A 13,070-nucleotide genomic window follows, 5' to 3' on the forward strand; every position below is an offset into this window, starting at 1 on the left:
GGATGTTACAGGCCCCCTGCTTGACCCCCTCCAGTTTGCCTACTGGGCAAACAGGTCGGTGGATGATGCGGTCAACATGGGACTGCACTACATCCTGCACCATCTGGACACCCTGGGAACGTACGCCAGGATCCTGTTTGTGGACTTCAGCTCGGTGTTCAACACCATCGCCCCTGACATCCTCCAAGAGAAGCTCATCCAGCTCGCGGTGCCTGCCTCCACCTGTCAGTGGATCACCAGCTTCCTGACCAACAGGAGACAGCGTGTGAGGCTGGGGAGCATTACATTTGACACCTGGACCACCAATACTGGAGCCCCTCAGGGGTGCATCCTCTCCCCACTGCTCTTCTCTCTCTACACCAACGATTTCACTTCAGGTGACTCTCCTGTGAAGCTCCTGAAGTATGCAGACAACACCACTCTCATTGGACTGATCCAGGACGGTGATGAGACTGCGTACAGACAGCAGGTGGAGCGGCTGGTCCACTGGTGCAGCCAAAACCACCTGGAGCTGAACCCGCTCAAGACCGTGGAGATGACAGTGGACTTCAGGCAAGACCCTTCACCACTTTCACCCCTCACTATCCGCAGTAATACTATTCTCTCCACAGACACCTTCAAGTTCCTGGGAACCACAATCTCTCGGGACCTGAAATGGACCAGTCACATAGACTCTGTCCGGAAGAAGGTCCAGCAGAGGCTGTACTTCCTGAGACAGCTTAAGAAGTTCAACTTACTGCGGGAGCTGCTGTAGACCTTCTACACTGCCATCATCCAGTCTGTCCTCGGCACCTCCATCACTGTCTGGTTTGGATCGGCCTCCAAACAAGACAAGCACAGACTGCAACGGACAATCAGGACTGCAGAATAGATAATTGGAATCAACCTCCCATTTATCCAAGACTTGTACCTGTCCAGGACCAGGAAACGTGCAAGTAACATCTCTATAGACCCTTCTCACCCAGGTTGCAGTCTGTTTGAATTACTCCTCTCCGGACGGCGTTATAGAGCTCTTACGCCAAAACCAGCAGACACAGAGAAAGCTTCTTCCCCCAGGCTGTTGCTCTGATGAACTCACACCACTCTTAGAGTCTCAGAGTCATAGCTGTGCAATAACATCCTACTCTCCACACCTTTTTTGAATTGTCTACACTGTTTGTACTATGTATCCTCTCTGCATCCGTTGCAGCCTGGTCATCCTGGAAGAGGGACCCTCCCATCTGTGGTCTCTTCTCAAGGTTTCTCATTTCCCCTAGCTGGAGTTTTGAGTTATTCCTTGCCCTCTTGGGAGTTTAAAATCAGGGGATGTTTGAGAATATTTGCCATTTTTCACATGTCCTGAGTGTTGTTAGTCACCTTAATGTTGAACAGAGGCTGTGATTTACCGAAGTCTAATTCCTTGTTTGACACGCTCAAACATGGCGAATAAAAACTCTTGAATCTTGTGATACGAAGGCGCTTAGCCATGCAGTGATTTATAGGTTCATAGAAGAACCTTGAAGTCACATCTTAAATGAACCGGGAGCCAATGTAAGTTGGCTAATATTGGGGTAATGTGATCAAATTTTCTCATCCATGTGAGCAGTCTCGCCGCAGCATTTTGTACTAACTGTAGACTTTTACCCACCGAGACAGAGCTGCAACATTTTTTTTAAAACTATCAAAAATAGTGTTTTCTTTTTTTCCTTTTTTCTCACATAAACATGAGTCAGGTAGTCCTATTGTTCATTATCCCTCTGTTATTGGCTAGAACATTGTTATTTAAGCCCCACCCACAAGCTGTTCAACTCACACCTCGCCGGACAGCGTGAAGGACGCATCTCTTTGTTACACTAGACTGGATTAATCAAAGAAAAGTAAGTAAAATGCTTTTATATTTTTTTTGGGTGATCATTAGAATGTCTAGAGAACATGTGCATATGCTTATTTTGTTAAATATATACCCCAAATATAAATTAGTGGATGTAGTATATGTGTTGCAGATTTGCAACACTGGGAGAGCGTGGTAGCAAAAAAGGCCCTAATTGTGACCTGCTTAAGTGTAGTGTAAATCAGCATGGATCTTCTAGTTTATATTATCTTCTAATATATTTACACATTGTGTGTATTTGTAACATTTGTAAACAAGGGTGTAGAGCAGGGGCGCCCAATACGTCGATCGCGATCGACTGGTCGATCGCCTAGCCACTACTGGTCGATCGCGTGACATTAAAATGTTTTTTTCGCACTTGACGCGTGCACAAACAACGGCTCTAACAACACGACACGAACACGCTAGCTCGCGAGTTCCCTCCAATTGTCACAGAACCCTGTTTTTCTCTTAAACTTAAGAAAGGGTATAAAAAGGGCAGCTGGATATAGTAAAAAGATTTAAAAAAAAAAAAGCATCACTTTCATGGGGAATGGGAGGACTTTATTTTCACGATGACATATATAATGTGTGATCATTTGGACTTCCGAAAATTACGTCAGCCATATATATATAATTATTATTTTTTTTCAGTGGGTAGATTTTTGTGACTTGGTCATTTCAAAAGTAGCTCGCGAGCTGAAAATGTTTGGGCACCCCTGGTGTAGAGGATAAATCTAAGTAAACTCAGTTTATTAACCTCTGTCCATGTTTAGGAATGTGAAGGGTGGTCGTAAATTGAACAGGTGTTAATGTTCAGGAATGCAGGGTAGGGTCGTTAGTGGGGGGTTCATTTTGCCATGATTGTTACAGCACAATAGGTTGGTCAAACACTATTGTATGGCATGTTAATAGACTGCTGCAGTGGAATGTGTAAATGCGAATGCACTCATGGTTTTTACTTTTCATTTTCAGCATGGTATTTCCAAGGAAAGATTCTCGCTACAGTGTGCAGGATGTGATAGATGCTGTACAGGATGGAGAGAGTAATGTGGACATTGACTTCAATGAAACTGATGAGGAGTTAGATGAAGATTATGGTGATGTGAAAGAGAACCAACCACCCCCACTGACTGTCGAGTAGACACGGACATTCAGCCACAACCATCCAAACTGGCCAAGCCCGTGACAGATATCGGTGGCAAAAAAAGGATTCCGCTAGCCCCAATACTGAATTTTCTGGTCCACCTCTCACTGAAGATGTGATTTCTCTCCACACACCACTGGAGTACTTCAACCAGTTTGTTTCTAAAAAAATGATTCAGTGTCTGATGACAAACACAAATGATTACAGGTTTCAAACAAAGGGAACGTGTGTGAACACCAATTCCAAGGAAATTGAGAAAATGTTGGGCATGTACCTGAAGATGGGCCTAGTACAAATGGCTGATACCCGTATGTACTGGGAGGAAGACACCCTCCTGTTGCTGACGTGATGCTACGGAACAGATTCCAGTCTTTGTTGACAGCATTACATTTCGTCAACAACTTGACAGTACCAGAAACTGAAAAGAAGGACAAACTGTGGAAGATCAGACCTTGGCTTGATTCATTCAGAGCTCTGCCTGCAGGTGATACCAGAAGAGCACAACTCTGTGGATGAGGCGATGATTCCTTTCAAGCGGAGATTCAGCAGCATCAAACAGTACATGCAAGGCAAGCCACACCCTTGAGGCTTCAAAGTATGGGTGAGAACTGGAGTCTCTGGCGTGATGTGTGACTTTGATGTCTACCAAGGAAGCAACAATGGACTGCGAGCCAAATCAGAACTTGGCTTGTCTGGTGATGTTGTGACAAAGCTCGCTTCAACACTGCCAGAAGGTCACAACTACAAGGTCTATGCAGACAACTTCTTCACCTCCATTTTTTCATTGATTTTCATATTATGTATTACTTGTGCACTCTCTGCATCCATTATAACCTGGTGATCCTGAAAGGGGGATCCTTCCATCTGTGGTCCCTTCTCAAGGTTTCTCATTTTCCCCTGGCAGGGTTTTTTTGAGTTTTTCCTTGCCCTTTTGGGAGCTTATGATCAGGGGATGCTTTGAGAATAATTGTCAATTTTTGGCTATGTGAAGCCCTTTGAGACTGTTTGTGATTTAGGGCTATACAAATAAACTTGACTTGACTTGACCTCTGTTCCACAGGTAGAGAAGCTCCATGATCGAGGAATACATTACGTTGGAACAGCCAGGCAGGTGCGCCTACCCAACTACAACCTTGAAGACGACAAGAGTTTGAAGAAGAAGGGGAGAGGAGCCTTTGACCACAGAGTGGAGGTAAAACACAACATCGTGCCGTCAAATGGTATGACAACCGAGCTGTCACACTTGTGTCATCCTTTGCTTGAACTGAGCCTGTGGAGAAGATCCAACGCTGGGACAAAGTCAAGAAGACTTACATAGAAATTGAAAGGCCTCACATCGTGGGCATCTATAACAAATACATGGGAGGTGTGGATTTGCTGGATTCATTCACAGCCAAATACAAGTTCCCTATGAAATCTCGCCGCTGATACATGTACATCTTCTGGCACACCATCACCCTTACTGTGGTCAACGCCTGGCTCAGCGACAAGCGGGACTGCAAGGCTCTCGGGTCTCTCCAAAAGAGACACTGAACCTGAGGCTGTTCCAGGCACAGCTAGCATCCTCCCTCATTCTGAAGGACACAATCAAGACTAATGAGACTCCAACCAGCGTCCCACCCAAGAAAACATGTCCACACCCACCACCGGATGTGCGTTAGGACCTTCTTGGTCATTTCCCAATGAAGACGAAGAAGAGAGGGCGCTGCAGACACTGCCCTACAGGATACACCGACACACAGTGCTACAAGTGTGATGTCCGTCTTGGCTTCAAAGACGACAGGAACTGTTTCTGGGATTATCACTGCTAATGAAGGAAGTAGATGAAGTGGCTTGATATTTGAAGTAGTTAGCCTTGATTCTGCATGCACCTAGTAACCTGAGCGTGACTTACAAGCTGGTGTATCTAGCCTGCTTGCATTGTGCATGTCATCCTGTTTTTATTTTGCTTCATAAAAAATAAAAACACGAAAAATATGATAAATGTTGTCATTATTCATGTTACATACTGTGTAAATGAACTTAGCTGTCTAACATAGGAGCAAATTAATTTACCTTGACTAGACAATGAGTAGGACCACACGAGACCTACAGGAAATTCTGCTAGCCATCCCACCCAACGTTGTAACGTTACAACATGTCCATAAAACCGTACCAAAACATGACAAGTTTGCAAACACTACATTATGGTGCCCAATGGGCTCTAACAACACTGTATGAAAGTGTTGTTGTTGTTTTTTTTTATACATGTTTTACTACGTCTGGGTCTTACAGGGACTTACTGGACTTAGGAAGACCAGAGAATAATGCGTTACAGTAATCAAGGCACGACGTAATAAATGCATGTATGATAGTTTCTGCATCACTAGTTGAAAGAATCGGACGAATCTTAACAATATTACAAAGGTGAAAAAACGCAATTCTAGTTAAGTTCTTAATGTAATTTTGAAAAGAGAGCAATTGGTCAAATATAACCCCGAGATTAGTTACAGTATCACTATGAGTGATAGTACATTTATCCATTTGTATAGTGGTTTCCTTAAACAAGTGATGATAACAAGCAAGACCAATTATCAACATCTCAGTTTTATCTGGGTTAAGGCGTAGGAAATTGAGAGACATCCATTGTTTAATCTCTGCAAGGCATGCCTCAAGATTTCAACGGTCCCGCGGATTTGTCATCGATAACGGCATATATAATTGTGTGTCATCCGCGTAACATTGAAAACTAATGTTGTATTTACGTATTATGTCCCCAAGCGGAATCATATAAATACTAAATAGTATTGGTCCGAAGTCTTTCCTATTAAGTGATGAATAAAATTATACAGTTTTTGTTGTCTTGCTGATGCTTGGGGAAAAATAATCATTTATAAACAGGAGGGAAATGATGGGGTTGACAACTTATCTTGATTTTATGATTATTATGAAGTGCTGACTTAAAACTGTTAATTCTGCCAGTGCTTGCTGTAAACTTGAGTTGGGCTCCACCCGGGAGTGTAAATATCTGCTAACTGACCGTAGTGAAGATAGAGATAACACATTTCTGCAACTTGCTGGAACCAGTTTGCAGAGACAACCCCAGCTGAAGCTTTCACAAGATAAAGACATGTTCTGCACACCCCATCTTCCTTGTTGAGAATAAATACGATTGCTGCGGGAGCAGAGTTCGGAGTTGCTTTCAAGCACTTTTGTGATGTGATCAATTGACGCTGGCTCTCCCCGCTTGCAAGCGTAAAAATGGGCATATTGTCTCTACAGTGTGGTTCTTGCAAGGCGGTAGAGTGAGGAAAAACTCTATCACCAGATCTGTACATTTTCCCAACACGCATTTTATCTATAATGGATGGATGGTGGTATGATGCAGTGCACTTCTACATGACTCCAATAGAGCTACAATAATACATATATGTATCTTGAAACCAATACCTCGTTGACAGTTTTGATCAAAATTCAACAGTTTGAGGTATGTAAAGGTCTTTTTTTATTGGAGTTTAAGAGATTTTGTATGTGGTCATAATCTTGTGGCTGGCCTTCGTGAGTCAGAGGGTAAATGTAAACCCAAGATTTAACTGGGGTATTGAGCCAGTGGGGCGAAGTCCTTTCCAAGAAGTATATTCTAATCCTGCCAGCTCAGTGAGTCAGTGGAACAGTTATTGCACAAGTATGGCTTTGAAAATCAAACCATATATATGACATGGTTCAGTAAATCAGATTAGGATTTTATAATCCTGTATGTGGCGGTTACAAAATGTCCTCATCATCTTCATGTGCAATGTGGTTATCACCTCACAGAATAAATCCTTCCTCTGCTGTTATATAAAACATTCTTTGTAAAGCACTTACTTGCAGATGATAATAATTTTAATCCCATGATTTACATGTGCACTTCAAGTAACAAACTGGCATTATTGTGACTCTGAAACAGATATTGATGGAACCAAGATTAACCACAAGGAGTTATAGTCTTTAGTTTCTTCAAATGTGTCATGTGATGTGAAGTTTCACTGGTCTTTTTCCAAATGTGTGTTCATTTATTAATTTATTGCATCAATAAGAGGTTTCAAAATCAGGATGGCAACAATTAGACATGGGAACAGATTCATTTTCATGTGCACAGGCAAAAAGACAGATCTGTCATGTAGTCACTATCATTCTTCCTGTCTGTTACTGAATATCACCATCAATAAAAATAGTCAGCTGGCAAATTTGCCAATCTTAATGGGGTAGGTAAACCACATTGAATTCAAGGGACAAATTTAACTCCTTGCACATAAACAATGTAAATGTAACATAAATGTAGGGCTTTGAAGACAGTAGATGACTGTAATTTTTACCTGCTATAAAGGTTGAAACTAGTAAAGTGAGAGACAAACTATGATGCAAAAGGATGAGAGCTGAATATGCAATGGAATGCTGCTGTGAACGAGTTGGCCACTCTTTGTATAACATCATAACAAGAACCAGAGTGGACTCAGTGCACTTAGTCATCATTCCATGCATCAAACATAGTTTGGTTCGACACATCTTGGAGGTTATTTGAATTACAAATCCATTGGGCATGGCATGCACAGCTTGCAACATTTACACTAGAGTCATTACAATGTGTCAGGATATGATTTTTTTAAATTTAGTCAATATCAAGCGCATCACGCTAGCACTTGCTTCGCATGCAAGAGGTACACTGCAGCAGGACTAAAATAATCATTGTGTTCTGGAATAAAGGAAACTCTTAATAATGATGTCACGTGCTGGCGCCACCTGCGACATGACCACGCCCCCCTGTCAGTAGAATCGCCGCCACCTGCCACGGGCTCATGGACAGCGCTATATCAGCGCCGCCAGCGCAGACTCGAGTGTCAGTCTGTCCCTTGATGCTGCTTCGCTCATCAGTCCCTGAGATACTGACTCGCTTGACAATTCGGAATCCCGCAGAATTGCTTGTCCACCCCAGCCAGATCGCCGCTCCAGCGCCAGCTATTCCCATCATCCCCCCACAATAAAGTCTCTGTCGCTACGCACTTGGCTGTACTGTCTGATCCCTTACAGTACAGACTGACCAACGCTATGCAGCCAGCGAACGACGAGACGGCATTGAGCCGACTGGAGCGTGCCGAGACCGCCATCAGCAGCCTGTCCGCCGACATCCGGAATCTGATCGAGGTTGGTCAACAACAACAGCTACAGCAGCAGGAGATGGCCCAAGCCCTCCAGAGACTGTCGGTGGCTGCGTCCCCGGCTGTCCCGGCACCCCCGCACCGCCCGTCTGCTGAGGCCAGGAGGCTCGTGGACGTCCTGGCGCCCCGCCTCGACAACATCGAGAAGTTTAACGGAGACCTCAAGCACATGAGGGCATTCGTGACTAACTGCCGTATAATGTTCAGCCTCCAGCCCGTCATGTTTGCGTCGGAATCTGCCAAGGTCGGGTTCGTCCTAACCCACCTCACGGGCGACGCGCGGCTGTGGGGTCTGGCCGAATACGAAAGGATGGCCCCGGCTTGTGATTCATTCGACGCCTTCGCGGAAGAATTGCTCTGCCTATTTGACCTGGGCTCCGCCGCCGAAGACGCCGCCGAGGAACTGGCGACGCTGCGTCAAGGTAGCCGATCGGTCGCGGAGTACGCACTCAAGTTCCAGACGTTGGCCGGCAGCAGCGGATGCAACACGCCGGCGCTCGTTAGCACATTCCTCAACGGCCTCGCTGAGTACATGAAAGACGAACTAGTTTATTACGATCGCCCGTGAACCCTGAAGGACGTGATGGACTTGGCGGCCCGAGTAGACCGGCGGATCCGGACGCGGCGGCGCGATCTGGAGTGGAGGTCCCCGCGGAACCCGCGTGGTCACCTTCTTCCATCTGCTGGGGACCCGCCAACCACACCACCCGCCGAGCCCATGGATCTGGGAGGGGCTCGGGTTCCCTCAGAGGAGCACCGTCGACGCCTCTCACTGGGCTTGTGTTTTTACTGTGGGGAGGGGGGTCATCGGGTGGCGGGGTGCCCGTTAAAAGGCCGGAGCTCACGCGGCGTCGGGGGATCTGCGTGAGCTCGAATAGCAACGGCTCTCCCAGTCCCAGCACGCTCACGCTACAGGCACGTGTCCAGCTTGCAACGGGCGACCAGAACGTGGCAGCCTTGGTGGATTCCGGGGCGGAGGAGAACATAATGGACATTAGCCTGGCACGTCAGTGGGGTATTGACTTCCTGCCTCTGAGCCCGTCCATTCCCGCACGTGCCATTGATGGCCGTTTGATCGGCGAGGTGGCTTTCGTGACGAAACCAGTTAAGTTACTGCTCTCCGGCAATCACCACAAAACCATCCAGTTTTTTCTTCTTTCCCTCCCAGGACAGCAGCTCATACTGGGGCACCCTTGGTTGCGGCAGCACAACCCGGTGCTGGACTGGGAAGTGGGGGTTGATCGGCAGTGGAGTGAACCCTGCCATCGGGTATGCCTGAAGGCGGCCACCAGCCCACTCGGGAGAGCCCCGCCCACGTACAGTCCCGACATCTCCAATGTACCAGCCTTGTATCACAAACTCAAAGAGATTTTAAGTAAAGCCAGGGCCACTTCTCTTCCTCCACACCGGTCCTACGATTGCGCCATCGATCTGTTGCCCGGCACCTTCCCTCCCAAGGGACGCGTCTACTCCCTGTCTGCTCCTGAGCGCCGGGCTATGGAGGAATACATCCGGGAGTCCCTGGCGGCCGGTTTCATACGGCCGTCCTCTTCACCTGCGGGAGCGGGGTTTTTCTTCGTGAAGAAGAAGGGCACGCTCCGCCCGTGCGTCGACTACCGGGGAATAAACAAGATCACTGTAAAGAACTGATACCCTCTGCCTCTTCGTTCTTCCGCCTTCAAGAGCCTTCAGGGTGCCACCATCTTCACAAAGCTGGATCTTCGCAACGCCTACCACCTGATCCGCATCCGGGAGGGAGATGAGTGGAAGACGGCTTTCAACACCCCAATCAGACACTACGAGTAGTTGGTGGTTCCGTTTGGGCTCACCAACGCCCCAGCGGTTTTCCGGTCCTTGATAAATGACGTGTTACGAGACATGCTGGACAAATTCGTGTTTGTTTATTTGGACGACATCCTCATCTTCTCCCACTCACTCCCTGAGCATATCAAGCATGTTCGGGCGGTGCTGCTCCGCCTCCTGGAGAACTCGCTCTACGTGAAGGCAGAGAAGTGCGAGTTCCACGCCTCCTCTGTCAAATTCCTCGGCTAAGTGGTGCGTGAGGGATCCATCGAAATGGACCCTGGGAAGGTGCAAGCGGTCAGGTCATGGCCTGTTCCCGAAACACGCAAGCGGCTGCAACAGTTCTTAGCATTCGCGAACTTTTATCGCCGTTTTATCCGTGGATACAGCACGGTGGCCGCGCCCCTCACCACCCTTACCAGCCCCGCCTCCCCGTACAAATGGACAGAACGGGCAGAACAGGCTTTTCAGGAGCTTAAGAGGAGGTTCACATCTGCTCCCATCCTCCGAGTCCCCGATCCCGACAGACAGTTCATGTTCAAGGTGGACGCATCGAACGTGGGTGTCGGGGCGGTGTTGTCCCAACGTAGCCGCCAAGACGATCGTCTCCACCCGTGCGCCTTTTTTTCTCGCCGCTTGTCAGCCCCAGAACGGAACTACGACATCGGCAATCAGGAGCTCCTCGCCGTCAAGTTGGCCTTGGAGGAGTGGCGGCATCGGCTGGAGGGCGCCACCACTCCGTTCATTGTCTGGACCGACCACCGCAACTTGGAGTATCTGAGATTGGCCAAGAGACTGAACGCGAGACAAACACGGTGGGCTCTGTTATTTGACTGGTTTGAGTTCTCTCTTTCCTACAGACCGGGTTCCCGTAACGCGAAGGCGGACGCCCTGTCGCGTTTGTTTCCTGGTGGGGAGGAGGGACAGGGTCCGCCTCCCACTATCCTCCCGAGCTCGGTTCGGGTGGCGCCTCTTTCATGGGAAATTGAACGACCCTCATTCCAATGGTCAAGCGGAGCGCCTGAACCAGGAACTGGGCAGGTCCTTCTGATGCATGGCCGCCGGGGACCAGCGCGGGTGGGTCCAACAGCTTCCCTGGGTAGAGTATGCTCACAATTCCCTCCCCAACTCAGCCACGGGACTTTCGCCTTTCCACTGCATCTTCTGGTACCAGCCACCCTTGTTCGCCCACCAGGAGCGTGGTGCGGCGTACCCGTCGGCCCAGGCTTGTGTCCGCCGTTGTCATCGAGCCTGGGTGAGGGCCCGGATCACTTTTCTCCGCTCTGTTTCAGGCTACGCCCGCCAGTTGAACAATCGCCGGACGCCGGCTCCTGAGTACAGAGTGGGGCAGTGTGTGTGGCTCTCGACGCGGGATTTGCCGCTGCGAGCGGGATCCCGCAAGCTGGCGCCCTGGTTTGTTGGACCGTTCCCTATTCAGAAGGTGATTGGCCCGTCCGCCGTCCGTCTTCTCCTTCCAGAGTCCATGAAGGTTCATCCCACGTTCCACGTGTCCCATGTGCGGCCCATCTATGAGAGCGCGTTGGCGCCAGCGCCCGTTCCGCCGCCGCCGCCCCAGCTCGTCGATGGGGTTCCGGCTTACGCTGTCCGCTCCTTGCAACGATCGCGGCGCCGCGGTCGTGGCCTCCAATACCTCGTGGATTGGGAGGGTTATGGCGACGTGCACCGCTTCTGGGTTCCGAGCCGCTGGATACTTGACCGTTTGCTCATCACGGAGTTCCATCACTGTCATCCGGGCGCCTGAGGAGGGACGAGGGGACCGGGGTGAGGGTCGGGGGAGGTCTTGTCCGCCGGTACGGGGGTCTTCTGCTCCCGCGTCCGTCGATCCTGCGTCCGGCGAGGTGTCGGGCATTTCGGCGGAGTGCTGACTCCCCCGCCTGGTCGCCCGGGGGGTTGCCTTCCTGTTTTTTTTTTTTTTTGGGGGGGTTCCTGGGGACGTCGGGAGCCGTCCCTTGTGTGTGTGTGTGGCGTGGGGGGGGGGGGGGGGGGTAGGGGTTCTGTCACGTACTGGCGCCACCTGCGACACGACCACGCCCCCCTGTCAGTGGAATCGCCGCCACCTGCCACGGGCTCATGGACAGCGCTATATCAGCGCTGCCAGCGGAGACCCAAGTGTCAAGTCAAAGTCAAAGTCTGCTTTATTGTCAATTTCTTCACATGCCAAGACACAAAAATTATCAAAATTACGTTCCCACTATCCCACGATGACAAGACATAGTTCACAATGTACATACAAGTAAACAACACAAGAAAATAAAACAAGAAGGCACAAACAATGAATAAATGATGAATAAATAATAAATAAACAAATAACACAACAAATAAGTACAGGACGCTACGCAGAAGGGGGAAGAGGGTTCAGGATCCTAACAGCCTGGAGAATGAAGCTGTCTGTGAGTCTGGCGGTGCAGGAGCGCAGGCTCCTGTACCTCTTCCCAGAGGGCAGAAGATCAAAAAAAGAGTGAGCGGGGTGACTCACATCACTCACAAACGTGGTCGCCTTGTGGGCGAGATGGGAGGTGTAAATGCCCTTCAGGGAGGGGAGTGAAGCACCAATCTTCTTACCAGCCGTGTTCACTATGCGCTGCAGGGCCTTAATGTTGTATTCAGTGCAGCTACCACCCCAGACAGTGATACAACTGGAGAGGACGCTCTCAATGGTGCCACGGTAGAATGCAGTCATGACGGCCGGAGGAGCAATTGCTCGCCTGAGTTTCCGCAGCAAGTACAGGTGGCACTGAGTTTTCTTCGCCAGTGACGCAGTGTTGGCGGACCAGGAGAGGTCCTCACTGATGTGCACCCCCAGGAATCTGGTGCTGCTCACCCTCTCCACCACAGCACCGTCGATGGTCAGCGGCAGGTGTTGGGTGTGACCCTTCCGGAAGTCAACAACAATTTCCTTGGTCTTGTTGACGTTCAGCAGGAGGTTGTTGTCCCTGCACCACGCGGGCAGAAGGTCAACCTCCAACCTGTACTGAGTCTCGTCGCCCTTGGTGATGAGATCCACCAGAGTCGTGTGGTCAGCAAACTTCACTATGCGGTTGTCGCTGTAGGACGCAATGCAGTCATGCGTCAG

General features: G+C 49.1%; 1 long non-coding RNA gene across 1 annotated transcript; it reads left to right on the forward strand.

The window, feature by feature from the left end:
• The first annotated feature begins 1,781 nt into the window (after positions 1 to 1,781).
• Positions 1,782 to 4,922, forward strand: LOC148394890 (uncharacterized). Its single transcript, XR_015859471.1, has 3 exons — positions 1,782 to 1,856; positions 2,825 to 3,744; positions 4,057 to 4,922. It is a non-coding gene; the product is annotated as an uncharacterized LOC148394890 (long non-coding RNA).
• Positions 4,923 to 13,070: the final 8,148 nt, after the last annotated feature.

This window comes from Syngnathus floridae, chromosome 7, assembly GCF_059516105.1.
Source record: "Syngnathus floridae isolate MCC-2025c chromosome 7, RoL_Sflo_1.0, whole genome shotgun sequence".
NCBI classification, from domain to species: Eukaryota; Metazoa; Chordata; class Actinopteri; order Syngnathiformes; family Syngnathidae; genus Syngnathus; species Syngnathus floridae.